Below are 14106 nucleotides of genomic sequence, written 5' to 3'. Positions count from 1 at the left end.
ACATAACCATATTAATAAATCTCAAAAATCTCACCTGAGGAGATTCCACAAATCATATACAATGTGAACCTCAATCTTAATACAGGACAATAAATGTATTGACATCTAAATTTTACGACCAAACTAAAAAACTCAATAAATGCCGTTCCGATTCTGCTTGATGCGGGCTAAGCGAGAAAAAAGTTTGGAAGATGTACAGAGTGAGGAATGGTGCATCTCTGTAGAAACATGAATCACTCTGCATCATTCACCAACAAACAAATGTCATCTCTCCACCCAACCCGGCAGCTTCATCATGCTAAAGCTCCTGACAGCAAAGGAACATAAAATGAGTGGTCCAATTCGTCTCCCCAAGGCAACATCACTCCATCATTCCTCTACTCTTTTTTCCATTCAATGCCTGGAAGAGAGAGAGCGAGAGAGAAGATAAAAAAAATCCTCCCTTCACCTTAGGGGCAGGTGCTCTAAGGTGGGTATGCGATGAAGGCTTTGTTTCTTTATTCTGTTACAAACAAGCTAAACGTCAATGCTGTTTACAGCAACTTGCTATTCTTACTGTCTGGATCACTATATGTTTTGGCACTAACTGGATCCAGAGTAATCTGAAGATGGTAATGATTCTGCAAATTTATAGCACTTTTTGTTGTTGTTGTTGAAGGGGAACCAGATGCAGTCCTGGGTGATTTGGTGCCCTATGCAGTGCAGTGCAAAATAGTAATCCATTACAAATTACTAATTGTTCTATAAAATTGTAATCAGATTACTTAACTAATTATTTAATTGAAAAATGTATAAAATTACTAATTTACTTTTAAAAACAATTTTCCACTCAACAAATTCAGAATAATGTCTATATTTCTTTTTTATTGTTACACACATCTCATACACTCAGCACCTCACATTTCTCCTTCACAATGACTCAATACGGGGCCATAATTCATGTATTCTACATAAACTATACTATATCAGAAATAAGGTTTACCCTATAATGTATTTAAAGGTTATTAAATTCATTGAAAGTCAGTACCTGTAATCTGCTTACAATAATGTAACATGTAATACATTAATCCAATTAAGTCAAGTCAATTTTATTTGTATAGCGCCTTTCACAACACACATCATTTCAAAGCAGCTTTACAGAAGATCAGCATTAACAGACAATAAAATTACTTTTTAGTCAAAACGTTGTGTAAAGTAACTAATTACTTTGCAACCCAAACAAGGGCCCTTAAGGCACTTTTATCCCAGGTTCAAAGGCTGTACTGTTATAAGGGTGTTTCATCAACTTTGAAATCTGTTCATTTTATATATTATATATTTTATATATATATATAAGTTCACAAAAAAACTGACTTATAAACTTTTTACCATTAATTATAATTTTTTTGGCTATTTTCTAGACCAACACTTTCAATATTTAACTATGAAAATCCATTATAAAAATACAATTATTTTTAAAACTATGATAATGTAAACAACGAAATGAACTAAATAAACCATTTAAATATTTATTGTGTATCTATTATTGTGTATATCTATTTCTCAAAAAAATTAGGACTGTCCCACAGTCATTTCCACCACACCAAACAATTTAGCCCCTATAAAGTCGACAAACGAGTCAGTGAATAATGCAAAAAGTGTGAAAATACTATTTAACTGTGTTACACAGACACAATAAAGAGATTGAGATATGGTGGAAATGACACTGTTGTGGGTATTTACATGACTTTCAGAAAAAAAAGAAAAAACATTTGACAAAAATTGCTTGTCATGTGATTCACGTACATACACCATTAGACATTGTTAGTAGCCAAGTGTAAACAAATTAGTGAGTGTGAGAAATGTTTATCGAGACTTTAGTCTCTAGAATTTCACAGAGCTAGAAAGGTTCAGATGAGTGCTGAGTAACACGAGGGTTGACGATTGGAATTACCAAATTTAGAAATTTGAATAAATTATTTTTACCACAGTGTTTGCTTTCTTTTGGCCTACAATATTTACAAAAATCTACTTTTTTATGAAGTTACATTTAAAATCCACTCAAATGCAACTTTCAAATAATCTGATTGGGCACATTTGAATGGGCATAATGCTTATGTTTTAGTGGATGCACTGAAATGTTTAAATTAACAAACTTGTTGTTTACCTTTCATTTTCAACATTTACATTTGCTGGATTTCTATCGTCATACACCCAACTATATTTTTAATTAGATGCATGTCTCTACACCTGCTCTACACATGCGACCAATGTACGTGTGCGTACTGCAAAGGCAGGTCTTGTGCTATTGCAGGCGTCTATGCTTCAGATCGGGCGTACGGCCAACAGGAAGCTCTCCCAAAGGGTGACGGTGAGTGGGCGGCCATGCACTGGCTGCTTCGGAGGGACAAAATGGAGCTTGCCAGACAGATGGATATAATTCACTCAATACACACATACACTCTCTAATTCATTCTGCTCAGCTATCGAATTACTGAAATTACTATGACTTACTTTACCTCATGACCTCGAAACACCCAGAATTGGCACAATACAACCCTCATGATGGCAGAGCTTGCACTACATGTTTGTGGTTTAAAAAAACACTCTGATTGACAAGAACATGAGGGAAGAAAAAATTAAAGAGATTGTTTAGTTGAAGGTCAAGTATGAGAAACAAATGTGTCACTTCCTTGCTATCTCTTTGTAAGGAGGAGATATGGCTGATACGCTGGTTCAGGAAAGCTTGCATTGCTCTTGTTTGAAAACGTCCCATGCAATTTGTCTAGTGTTATGAGCAGATGTAGTATCTTCAAAACAGGCATTGATTATCTAATGCCTTACTGTCTTCTGCTTTAAAGGTCAACCTGATCAACTAACCACTTTAAACACTTCCGACAGCATCACACATTCTCAGAACAGAAGCAGTTGGCTGTAGCAACATTTATCACTTCCTTCTAAAGCCAAACCACATCAACAAACAGTGGGAATGCACAACAAATCCTGAACTGATCTGAATCAAAAGGGTGTCCAGAAATGATTGCTTTAACCATGGTATTCATACCAAATTAAAAAGTTGAAAGACTGGATTCTCTTTCAACGTTTTATTGACTTGTTACAGACGATAATAAAGTCAAAAGCAAACTGCAGGTGCCTGTGATACAAGACACAGATAATCGTTTTGCCAGAAGAGAAGACAGTTAATTATGATTGACAGCTATGACCTCAGAATATGCTGCATGGCTAATCTAGGCAACATTTGTTGGGTCTGTCCTCTTACAACGGATAAAAATTAAATACATAAATAAATAAACGGTTTAAAATGGTCTAAGCAAGATACACCAAATCTACTTTTAGGTCATCCAACAATGCAATGAATCAATTTTGCAATGTAGCTAGTTTACTTTATGTACTAATATATATATATATATATGAACATATAACCAAACGAAATATAAACAAAACGTAAAACGTTAGAGATGCGGAACAGTGCAAAGCGAATAGGGGAAGTGAACTAGGAAAATTGATTTCAGCACCACTATAATGGACAGCTCCCGGAGCAAGGCCAAACTGTGGCAGCCATAATTAGATCATGTGTATTATATGGCTTAAAGCCTAGGCAATAAATAAGTAAATATATACATAAACACATAAGCAAATAAACAAATATGTATGTATACTGCATAATGTATGTGAAATTAATGCATACTGCTTAAGCCAATATAGCTACAGTATATAGTATTTTTTTAGTGGTCGTATTCTCAATGTAGTGCAGAAACGGACCAATCGGACAAATCAGACAAGCAAACGAAGCAACAGCATGCATCATCCTAGTCTATGCCTGACCAGCATCCAAATAACAAAACAGCTTAATTCAAACATAATGAATGAATCGTAAAAATAAAAAAATACAAAAATACTATAAAAAAAAAAAAATACAAAAACATTATCGAAATGACCGTGCCTAAAAATCGGTTGTGTCACCACAAAGTCTATTGTGGATGTATGAACGAATGAATGAAATATTCGGCCGCAAAGGTGGAACACTATGCAATTGTCAATAGCGCACACATTTATCACCTGCGCGCGCGAGCGTTCGCACACGCATACACACAATCACATGCACTTTCGCGCGCCAGAGTGCGCGAGAGAAAAACAAATTAGCATGTTTATGAGAGAAAGCTTTTTAGTAAAATAATTACATTTTAAGCGACTGTTCAAATTACAAAAGTGATCATATATCGCGCAACTCACCGGTTTGTATAACGGCATGCTTTACCATTACATTTTCAATGATCTACTGCACATATTTCCATTTCATTTTAGTGCTGTTGGACGCTAAGAGAGCGTAAGGACATTTGGTTCCAAAGATGAATATCTGAATATGATATATGAATATGTGATTATAAACCGTTTCTATTGTCGAAACGGAATCCTGATGCATTAAGTGGCAGAAAGACGTGATCAGCGATGCAAATAAACGACGACTGACTTACTTTTCTAGAGGCTGAATATTCAAATCGCAGGCAAAAATACGAAGAGCACCATTCCGTTCCCCTCCAAACGACAGGTGCAACGCAAATCCATCCGCAATTCTCAAGCAATTTGGCACGATGCGAATGAAATGTTCTTCACCATGTAGTTTGGAGCCATCCAAGATGAAACAGGCTGTTCTGTAGGCACGAGCAGCGAAAAGATCCTCGAGCAGTTTTGCATTTACAACCTTCTATGAGAAGAAATTTGGTCCCGTATATCCATTCGGTCTTACTTGCAATGCCATTATATAGACACGGCGATCAAAAGAAGTGCCTCTAGAGCAAATATTTCGATGCGGTCTTACTAAACATCCGGTGTGCCAAGTCTGAGAAATCAAAATGAAAGATGTGGCATTCTTGGCGAACTGTGCGTTGAAATACACCGATTTTGCTTTTTAGATTCATTCAAGACACCCGAAAGCATCTAGCTGGTCGTATCCCTGAGATCCCCGACAGTTCCCCGAATCTTCGTCCCAATCTTCGGTAGACCATAAATGTAGAGGGTCTGATGCTCTTATTCCACAGCCATGGCTTAAAATGGAACTTTTCTCCCCCCTTAACGCGCCCGATCTGATTAGATTTCTACTCACAGTCCAGTGCGGATTTCAAGACGCTTATTTCCTTTAAATGTGATTATGTCCAATGCAATGCTTTGTGTGAGAGAGAACCCCTCACCAATCCAAGCAACTATTCGTGGCTATGCCACATCAAACGATTCCAGGCAACTCAAGTCGTTTCCAAATCCAAGACCATCAGCGTTTCCTGAAAGAGAGAGAGGGAGAGAGAGAAAAAAGACAAAATCCCGCAAGTTTCTTATTCTTGAAAGTGGATGAATACGCGTTTCATTCGAGAGAGTCAAATAATGTCCTTTTTGGTTAGATTACTAGTGATTAGATGGACAGACGAGCCATATCGTACTTTGGTGATATGCATAAACTTGTCAGTGGTCGGAGAGGAGGTATTCATCAAAAGCTACAGATATTCTCAACCCCCTAACTCAATGCAGTTCTCTCTCACCGTGCTTCAGGGACAAACGTGGAAAGCAATCCACTGATAACGCGCACAGGAGGGCAGGCTAAGAAAATCCAGACCAAAGGATGGTAGTCTTCGCGCCGTGTCAACCCAGAACTGACTTGTAGAGAACAGCTACAAGTGAGTCCCTCCACGAGCAGGAACATCTGAAGAGGTAAAATGCATTGCATGCATCTAGATCTTCTCGTAGAACAGGACTAAAGGAAGTTGAATATCAAGTTAGATACCCAGACGTGTCCACTGACGCGCGGCTCTCAAAAGAGCGCAGTGAGGTCTCTACCACTCTGATGACACAAGAAATCTTCTAACATGTACTATTGATGTAGTCCCTCAGTCCAAAATATTTGACTTACTCTTCATCTAACTGTCCTGGCGTTTTCTTGGATGGGTAAAAGTCAATGCTTCGATAATCTTTTGCCATCTTACCAATGATTGATCAATCGTAATAACCCTGAGCACTATAGATTATATGATGAGCGATGTGTGTATGCGTTTAGATTAGTGTAAATATAGGGAGACGAACTGTAGTGCCTGTTTGACGCACACATGTGCGTGTTTGAATGTGTAAATGTGCGCGTATGATGCGCTGCGACTTCCTGTCTGGTGGAGAAGGGACATGACTGCCATCTACTGACTCTCCGCCCTTCGTCTAGACATTTTACTCAGCCTTACGACCCACCTAAGCCTTATAAAAAAAACAGTGGGAACATGAGGACATAAAAGCAGGCATATAACGGTCAAACGTTTTATAACCACGAGCTGGTCACGTTCTTTTGACATGCAAACACTTCAGAGTGAATAGCTGCAGTAAAACGCATAAACATACCTAAATGTAGGACCTCAAATCTAAAAAATAGCCAATCGTCACATCCACAAAGCAATTTTCTTTAGCCTATAACGAAAGTAAAGGTTTTAGAAGTGGCATGCATTATATTAAAGGGGTGTTTAATAAATGACGGCACAGAACTTACTGTTGTCTGTCTCATATCGTGTTAGGGGAGGGACATTCTCATCCTAGAAAGCGTTTTATTGGACAAAAAATTTAATAAACCTCTTAGTGCAAGATGAATCATCACTATTTTGGTCTGTTTGTCCCGGAATAGAAAGACTGCACATTTTAAATGTGTAAATCTGCTTAAAGGTATAGTTCACTCAAAAATTTAAATTGTGTCATAATTTACTCCCTCATGCCATCACAGTTGAGAATTACTTTTTTTCTTCTTCCGCAGGAAACAAATTGTAATTTATAGAAGAATATCTCCGCTCTGTGGGTCCATACAATGCAAGTGAATGGTGACCAAAACTATGAAGCTCCAAAAAGCACATAAACACAGCATTAAAGTTAATCCATAGGCAGGGTTTGGAGGGTTACTTTTGGAATGTATTCCACTACAGATTACAGAATACATGCTGTAAAATGTCATTTGTAACATATTCCATTAGATCACTCAAGGTCAGTAACGTATTCTAAATATTTTGGATTACTTCTTCAGCACTGGTTGATTTTATTCACTTGTTTTGACTATAAAATCTCTGCTAGTACATTAAGACAAAATACACATTACAAATACATTCTCAAATACACCTAAATATCTTATGCAGTGTTGTTTCTAAAACGAGATAAAGCAAACTAATCTTATTTTAAGGATTTATTTTATATTTTTACAGGAAAACAATACAAAAATGATTATCAAGAAAAAGACTTTTGCCCTAATATCAAAATGTCTTAATAGGAAAAAAAGAAACTATGACCATCCTGAATTTTCTTGATAAAAAAAATATGATCGTGCCTGGTATCATGCGCATGTAAAAAGGCTTGAAATAGCATTTTAGCTTAGCAGAAAGCTTTGTGAATTTACACAAGAAATATTTCTATTTCTTCTGCTCCAAACTTACTTCAGACTTACTTCTCTGCCTGCTCGTATGAATGTAACACATCATAACAAAGTGTTTCACTGCTGTTCAAATGCACTTTGGATCACATAATATATATGTATAAATGTTTTCCATCTGAAAGGACTAAATATTAAATGAAACAAATGACAATAAAATGCAAAGTAATCTCTTCAGTAATCAAAATACTTTTTGAATGTAACTGTATTCCAATTACCAATGATTTAAATACGTATTCCCGTTACATGTTTTCTGTTACTCCCCAACCCTGTCCATAGGACTCCAGTGGTTTAATCCATGTTTTCTGAAGCAGTCAATCCATTTTGAGTGAGAACTGACCAAAACATAACTCTTTTTACACTATAAACCTTGACAGCTGCAGTCTCCTTGGTCATCATGATTTCAAGCTCGATTATACTTCCTAGTGGCATTTAGCGCTCTGCATGCCTCAAGCACTAGGAATTGTAATCAACCTTGCAATCATGATCTTGTTTAGAGACATTGGGGGGCGTACCATGAGCATTCTCAACTGACCTGAGAAATATTTAGGCCTATTCTCAGAAAATTTCATCAATCATGAAATGTGTCCCATACTGTTCAAACTGAACGTGTTGTTGTGTCCGTTCGCGCAGTTTTTCAATCATTTTCCATGAAAACATTTGCTAGATGTCTATTAACTACTGCATCACATTGCACTGCATATCTGCATTTTTAGACGTGTCAAGTTAAAAAGAACTTATTCAACAAATAAAAACGCATCTCGAGACACATACGTTCTATTCATTGTGGTGCGTTTTGCTTTTTTAGCACGAAAACGCTTCTGTCTGAACGGTTACATGAATGCTACTCATAGCCTACTTGAGAAAATAAATAGCTAAATGGTTCTCAAAATCACCAGAGGTGAACGCTTTGGGTTTCTGTCAACTCTTAGGGTTATCTTATACTTAGATATCGTTATAAGCTAATAAACATGGGCTAAAAGTCACACAACTCATATTGTAGTTCCATGGGGCCTTTACATTTTCTTCAAAAAGTGCCCTGTGAGGGACTTACAGTCTCTTCAGTCATAAAGCTGTATCAAGAACCTAGATCAAATCTTATTTTTACAACTCTTGTTTGTTTGTTGTCTAATTGTTATTTTTTGAACACACAAATAATGTGTGTGTGTGTGTGTGTGTGTGTGTGTGTTCAGACTCGTTTTCAGTGTGTGTGTGTGTTCAGACTCGTTTTCAATTAATTCCCCTCACAACTTAAATATTTCGTAAAAAATGTACAGCCTACTATGAATAAGGACATTTCGAGAGATATCCAGACTAAATCCTCATTCGTTTGTTAATAAAAAAACAAACAAACTCAGAACTTGTGTTTGTGTTGGAAATGTTGAGAATCCTTTTCTCATTCTTAAAGCGGAATGTGCTTGTCAGCATCTCATCACAATCGCGCGCTTCGCGGGCTTCTAGTCACATATCTTGTCCGCGCGCCCGTCCACCTGCCTGTCAAGCGCGGCCAAATCAGCTAAATATGTGTGAAGATCAGCTCCTCCTCTCCTGCTGCCCAGCTGAGTCATTATAATTGTTTGATATTGAAGGGCAGGTGCGTTTCTTGACTGACAGGTCCCGTTTCGATCGCAGTCTATTTACACAAGGAAGCACATGTGCGTGTTGACGCGCGCATGGCAGAATGCGCGAGTGTGAAGCACGCAAATGCACAGTCATATGCCTCTAAATTGCGGAGCCCACGTAATAATGGCTTTAAAGCCATCTAGCTTTTTCATAAATGACCCTTAGAGAAAGATTAAAATATCAGCTGACAGGTCCGGGTTGATTTATATGCCCACAGCATTATGAAGGCGAGGCAGCCTTGTTATGACAGCCTTATCTTATGGTCCAGATTTAAAACTTTCATTTTACCTCCCTCCAACGATTCTCCTGCGACCACTACATTTCACTTAGGATGTCATTTGCTCTGTGGGAACCATCTGAATGACCATAACATCTATCTTAATGCAACCACTCATTTCTCTACAGGGACATCAGAGGAAGAGTTGATTGGCAGAACATTTATAGAAGTGCTTTCAATTTACAAATGAAACAGGTCCAGCTCAAAAGAGACCAAGCTGACTAAATTAAATTCAAGCAGGTGGTTACTTGTCCCTGGCTGTAATATTGAAGTCTACAGACAGTGTAACATAACAGTGAATGTGTGTCCTTTATACTACAGTAAGATTTTTACCAAACATGAATATTTACCTATATATTTACCAAACTTGGCTGAATTGCAACATCTACCACCTTGTTTGGAGTTTTAGCAAAGATAATGGTGTACTTGAGGATATGAAGTGGAACTTGGAAAATCTGATCTATATGTATTCAGAATCTGAATAAAATAGTACAAAACTACATTTCTGCAAAACTCACTGCCACAACTAGGGTGTTGTTGCTGAAAAAAATAAAAAAGTAGCCTATTTTTAAGATTTAAGCGTTTCAGTTTCATTACAAAATTCCAACAATCTGAATTATGTAATTTGTAACTAAATTTAATAAATATTTTCTATTTTTTACATTTTATTTTGTTAAAGATTACTCAAGTTAATCAAGAATACCCTTAATTATTAAAAATGCAATTAACAGAAAACAATGAGTTGAATATACCTCTCCTATGATTAACATGTATTCATTTGAAAGTCATTGTAATATTTATTTATTTTTTATGTTTTCTTGGTCTTTAGGTAAAACGTATTATGTGGTATAACCATCCGGAGACAGTTAAAAAAAAAAAAAAAATCGAATTAAAACCTTAAATTCTTGAAAAACAAAATGTTGGTATGAGTCACACAGAATAACCTTTTTATTATTAATGATTTTTTCTGATGAACACTTTTTTGTTGTTTTTATTAACAAGCCCCCCCAAGCCTATTCAATCTAGTGGGGGTCCAATAGAATCGATGCAAAATCTTAAATTGCATAAGGTGCACCCTTGCATCTCTAGATGTAGATTTGACATTTCTTTTTAGAATCCTAGACCACACTCCCTCCTCCAATACCAAGTTTAACTCTTTCTACCGTAATCACTTGATAGAGTTAAAGCTCCATCTCCCAGGCTATGAATGAGCAGGGAGTAATACACTGATTACTCATGACCTTTTCCAAAATCAACGCATTCAGAGTATCTGCCACTTTAGGGGGCTGTATGTTACTCCCAGAAATAGTACAGAGCAGATTGCGCAGCTGTAAATACCTAAAGAACTGAGATCTGGGAATCCTAAAATGTTGAACAATGTTTTCAAAAGATCTCAGCACTCTTATATAGGTTACCAAGCATATTAACCTCCCTCTCAATACACTCTGTCCAGCAGAAAGGGGATTTATTAATACATAATTTTGGGTTCAGCCATATGCTCGAGGCAACATTTTAAATAAATGTGCGAATTAAACACTCTGGACACTTTTGTTCATACCGAGTGCAAATGGGTAACTTAATTTCTCAGATTAGTTTGATAGAAAGGCTTTGCAATGGTGAAATAGGGGCAAGAACTTCCTGTTCAATACAAAACCAGAGAGGGGCTCTCTCTCAGGTGGAAGTGACCAATGAGCCAAATATCTGAGATCTAATGCATAATAATAAATCAAAATATTGGGTAGGCCTAGCCCACCTTTGTCAATCGGCCTATGCAATTTACTGAAATGTAATCTGGGACGTTTACCATTCCAAATGATGGACTTCACTATGCTATCAAATTGCTTGAAATAAGAGAGGGGTACATCTATAGGGAGAGATTGCAGCAGGTTGTTGAATTTTGGAGTACAATTCATTTTAATAACATTAACCTTCGTAATCATAGATAAATGTAATGAAGCCCACCTGCCCATATCATCCAAAAACCTTTTTATTAAAGTGTCAAAATTAACTCTTACTAAATTAGACAAATTTGCTGGGAATAAAATGCCCAAATACTTAATGCCCTGATGGGCCACTGGAAGGTCCCCGGCTGAAAAGCAGTTACCGGGCAGTACGCTGTCAGAGTCAAAGCTTTGGATTTAGACTAATTAACTCTGTATCCTGAGAACTTAGAAAATGAATTAATAATTATGTGGAGGCAAGGCATAGATCTAGTGGGGTTGGAGACGAATGATAAAATATCATCTGTGTAAAGCAAAAGCTTATGCACTACTCCTCCCGCCATCACCCCTGGAAAATCATCCTCCTTTCTTATCGCAGCTGCTAATGGTTCCAGGGCAAGACAGAACAATAATGGTGAAAGAGGGCAACCCTGCCAGGTACCCCAATCCAGTGTAAAATAATCTGAAATGAATCCATTTGTTTGTAACAAAAATAGAGAGGACCTATTTAGAGCATTAAGTGAATATCTTTAAATATTTTGACTTGAAAAAAGTTACCTTGAAAAATATATTTCAATTTAATGTTTGCATGAATGTATTTATTTATTTAATGAATGAGCCAGCTCTATACACTCTCATATTTTCAATGTGCAAGGAAAATATTTTCATAATTGTTACTTGATTTTACCAAATGACATTTGAAAGTCATTCAATATTTGTATTTTTTTTTAGATAATGCTATTAATATTTTGCAATAATTTATGAAACCACATTGACCACATATGAAACAACTTTTTTATTTCATAGATTTCTAATATCTTTCACCTCAAGGATCCTTATTTGTCAGTGACTCAGTTGTTATTCAAGTCCATAGCACAAAGGGTGAGTTATGTGCAAAAGTTTAACTCTTTCCCTAACTCCAAGTACAAGTAACAGTAATAGTAATACTTGCTTTAGCAAGCTGCACTAATGATCTGATAGACCACAATAGGTGACAAAATGACACTAAAAACAACTCATCTGTGGGTTTGGAAGTTAGGAACCTTCAAAATAAAACGACATACCCCGAGACCTCAAGCAGTGCTGCCTGCAAATGCCTTTCTATTTGTGCTGGCTAATGTTGCCGTGTCCTTCAGGAAGAGACCAAATAGAGCTGTCGACTCTCCATGTGAGAAAATAAATCTTCTTCGCCCTTCAGTCCTTCTGTCCTCTACATCTTCAGGGAGTTTCCAACTCAGGGGGGTCAAACATCAAACTATACAGTATAACATATAGAGCACAGGGCGGACGTTCAAAATCACAGACCCTGCATGACACCTCATTGTTATGGCAATGTCACTATTGGACCTTTGCAGCATCTGGTTGTGTTTTGAATGCAGTAGACTAATCTATGTCCTTAGACCACAAACAGAAAGGAAAAGTACGGTCTAATAAAGTTTGAAGAGAAAAGCAGCTGTGTTTTTTTCTGTCCTGGGATGGAAAAGGCTGCTAGCAACTGAATTAAACATGTTAGAGAATTGGGATAATGCAATATCCATGTTGCATTTGTCAAGACGGACATTTTTTTACACATGTAGCAAACACTGGCAATTATGCCTCTATCATTGCCTACCTCAAGGTTGTAAGAAGACATCACATTTAGTTCCAAAGCAGATAGCTTACTTGTTGCAAACAAGGTTATAAATTGAGTCATCATGGAATCTGCGCTCGCTCACACATTTCTATACCTGCCCAGCCTTTTGCGTTTTAGAGTAATAAATGTTTTGGCTGAAATGATGATGCTTTCAGCTAGGGCTGGGCAGTATGACAGAATAGATGGTGTAAGGATAGTCATGTATTAACCAGAGATTTCTCTATGGTGTTCACATCACAGTAGAATAATTTGCACGTGAGATCGTAGACGTGTTCCAAACAAGTCAGAATGAGGAAGAACTTCTTATTAAGCAGTGTTTTAGGGACAATGTTGCAACTTGCCATATAGAATTCAGTTAATGCGCAGTCACATATCAGCTATTTTAAGGATGGCTTTGAATGTGGATGATCCGATCAGAACTGAGTCGGGACTATAGTTTTATATCCACTTTATTGTTTTGATTTTTTTTATTTTAACTCAAATTTTACATCATGTGAAGGCATTTTTGGACTGACAGACGTAACATTAATTTGGAATGAATACTCTTATCTTTTGGTTTGCATCCTTTACATTCCAAATAAAAGACAAAATAAGCAAATTAAATAAAGTACCTTTAATTTTATATATATATATATATATATATATATATATATTTAAGCATTACATTCACTGGATTATCTAAATAGGCATTGCCATGATTCTTTATTTTATAAACCATTTACTGTTAAATTTCCAGCAAAAATAACTATGTAGTATAGAGCCCCTTAGAAGACAGGGAGGGAATTTAATTTCGGAAATAGTTTTGCATTCCCTTGCAATAGTTAGCATTCCGTCTAAATAGTTTGATTTCCTCACAATAAGATTTGCGTTCACTTGTAATACATTTTGCAATATCTCGCTATTATTTTAGGTTCCCTCACAATACCTTTATTCACAAACATTAGCCTTGGCCTTACTGTACAGTCATAATGGTTGAACTAGAGGATTCGTTTTAAAATCATAGTGTAAAGAAAATTTTGTATGATTTTAACCATGCTATTCATAGTAAAACCATAGGAAAACCAAAACTATAGTATTAAAAATCATAACCCAATTTTGTTTTATGAAAACACAAAAAACTATGCACTAGTATTAAAATACACAGAATACAATGCAATTATTGTGTAAATACATGTTGTTCTGCAAAACGTTCTGC

General features: G+C 36.5%; 1 protein-coding gene across 3 annotated transcripts in view; it reads right to left on the bottom strand.

The window, feature by feature from the left end:
* lrrc4ca (leucine rich repeat containing 4C, genome duplicate a) overlaps positions 1–5994 on the bottom strand; it is an 83806-nt gene extending 77812 nt beyond the window's left edge. For all 3 annotated transcript variants that reach the window (XR_007969827.1, XM_052119235.1, XM_052119237.1), the window contains exon 1: positions 4476–5994. The gene's annotated coding sequence lies outside the window, so the exon portion shown is untranslated. The remainder of the gene's footprint in view (positions 1–4475) is intronic.
* Between the last annotated feature and the right edge of the window lie 8112 nt (positions 5995–14106).

Source organism: Xyrauchen texanus, chromosome 46 (assembly GCF_025860055.1).
Source record: "Xyrauchen texanus isolate HMW12.3.18 chromosome 46, RBS_HiC_50CHRs, whole genome shotgun sequence".
NCBI classification, from domain to species: Eukaryota; Metazoa; Chordata; class Actinopteri; order Cypriniformes; family Catostomidae; genus Xyrauchen; species Xyrauchen texanus.
This window is presented reverse-complemented; position numbering and strand designations above follow the sequence as displayed.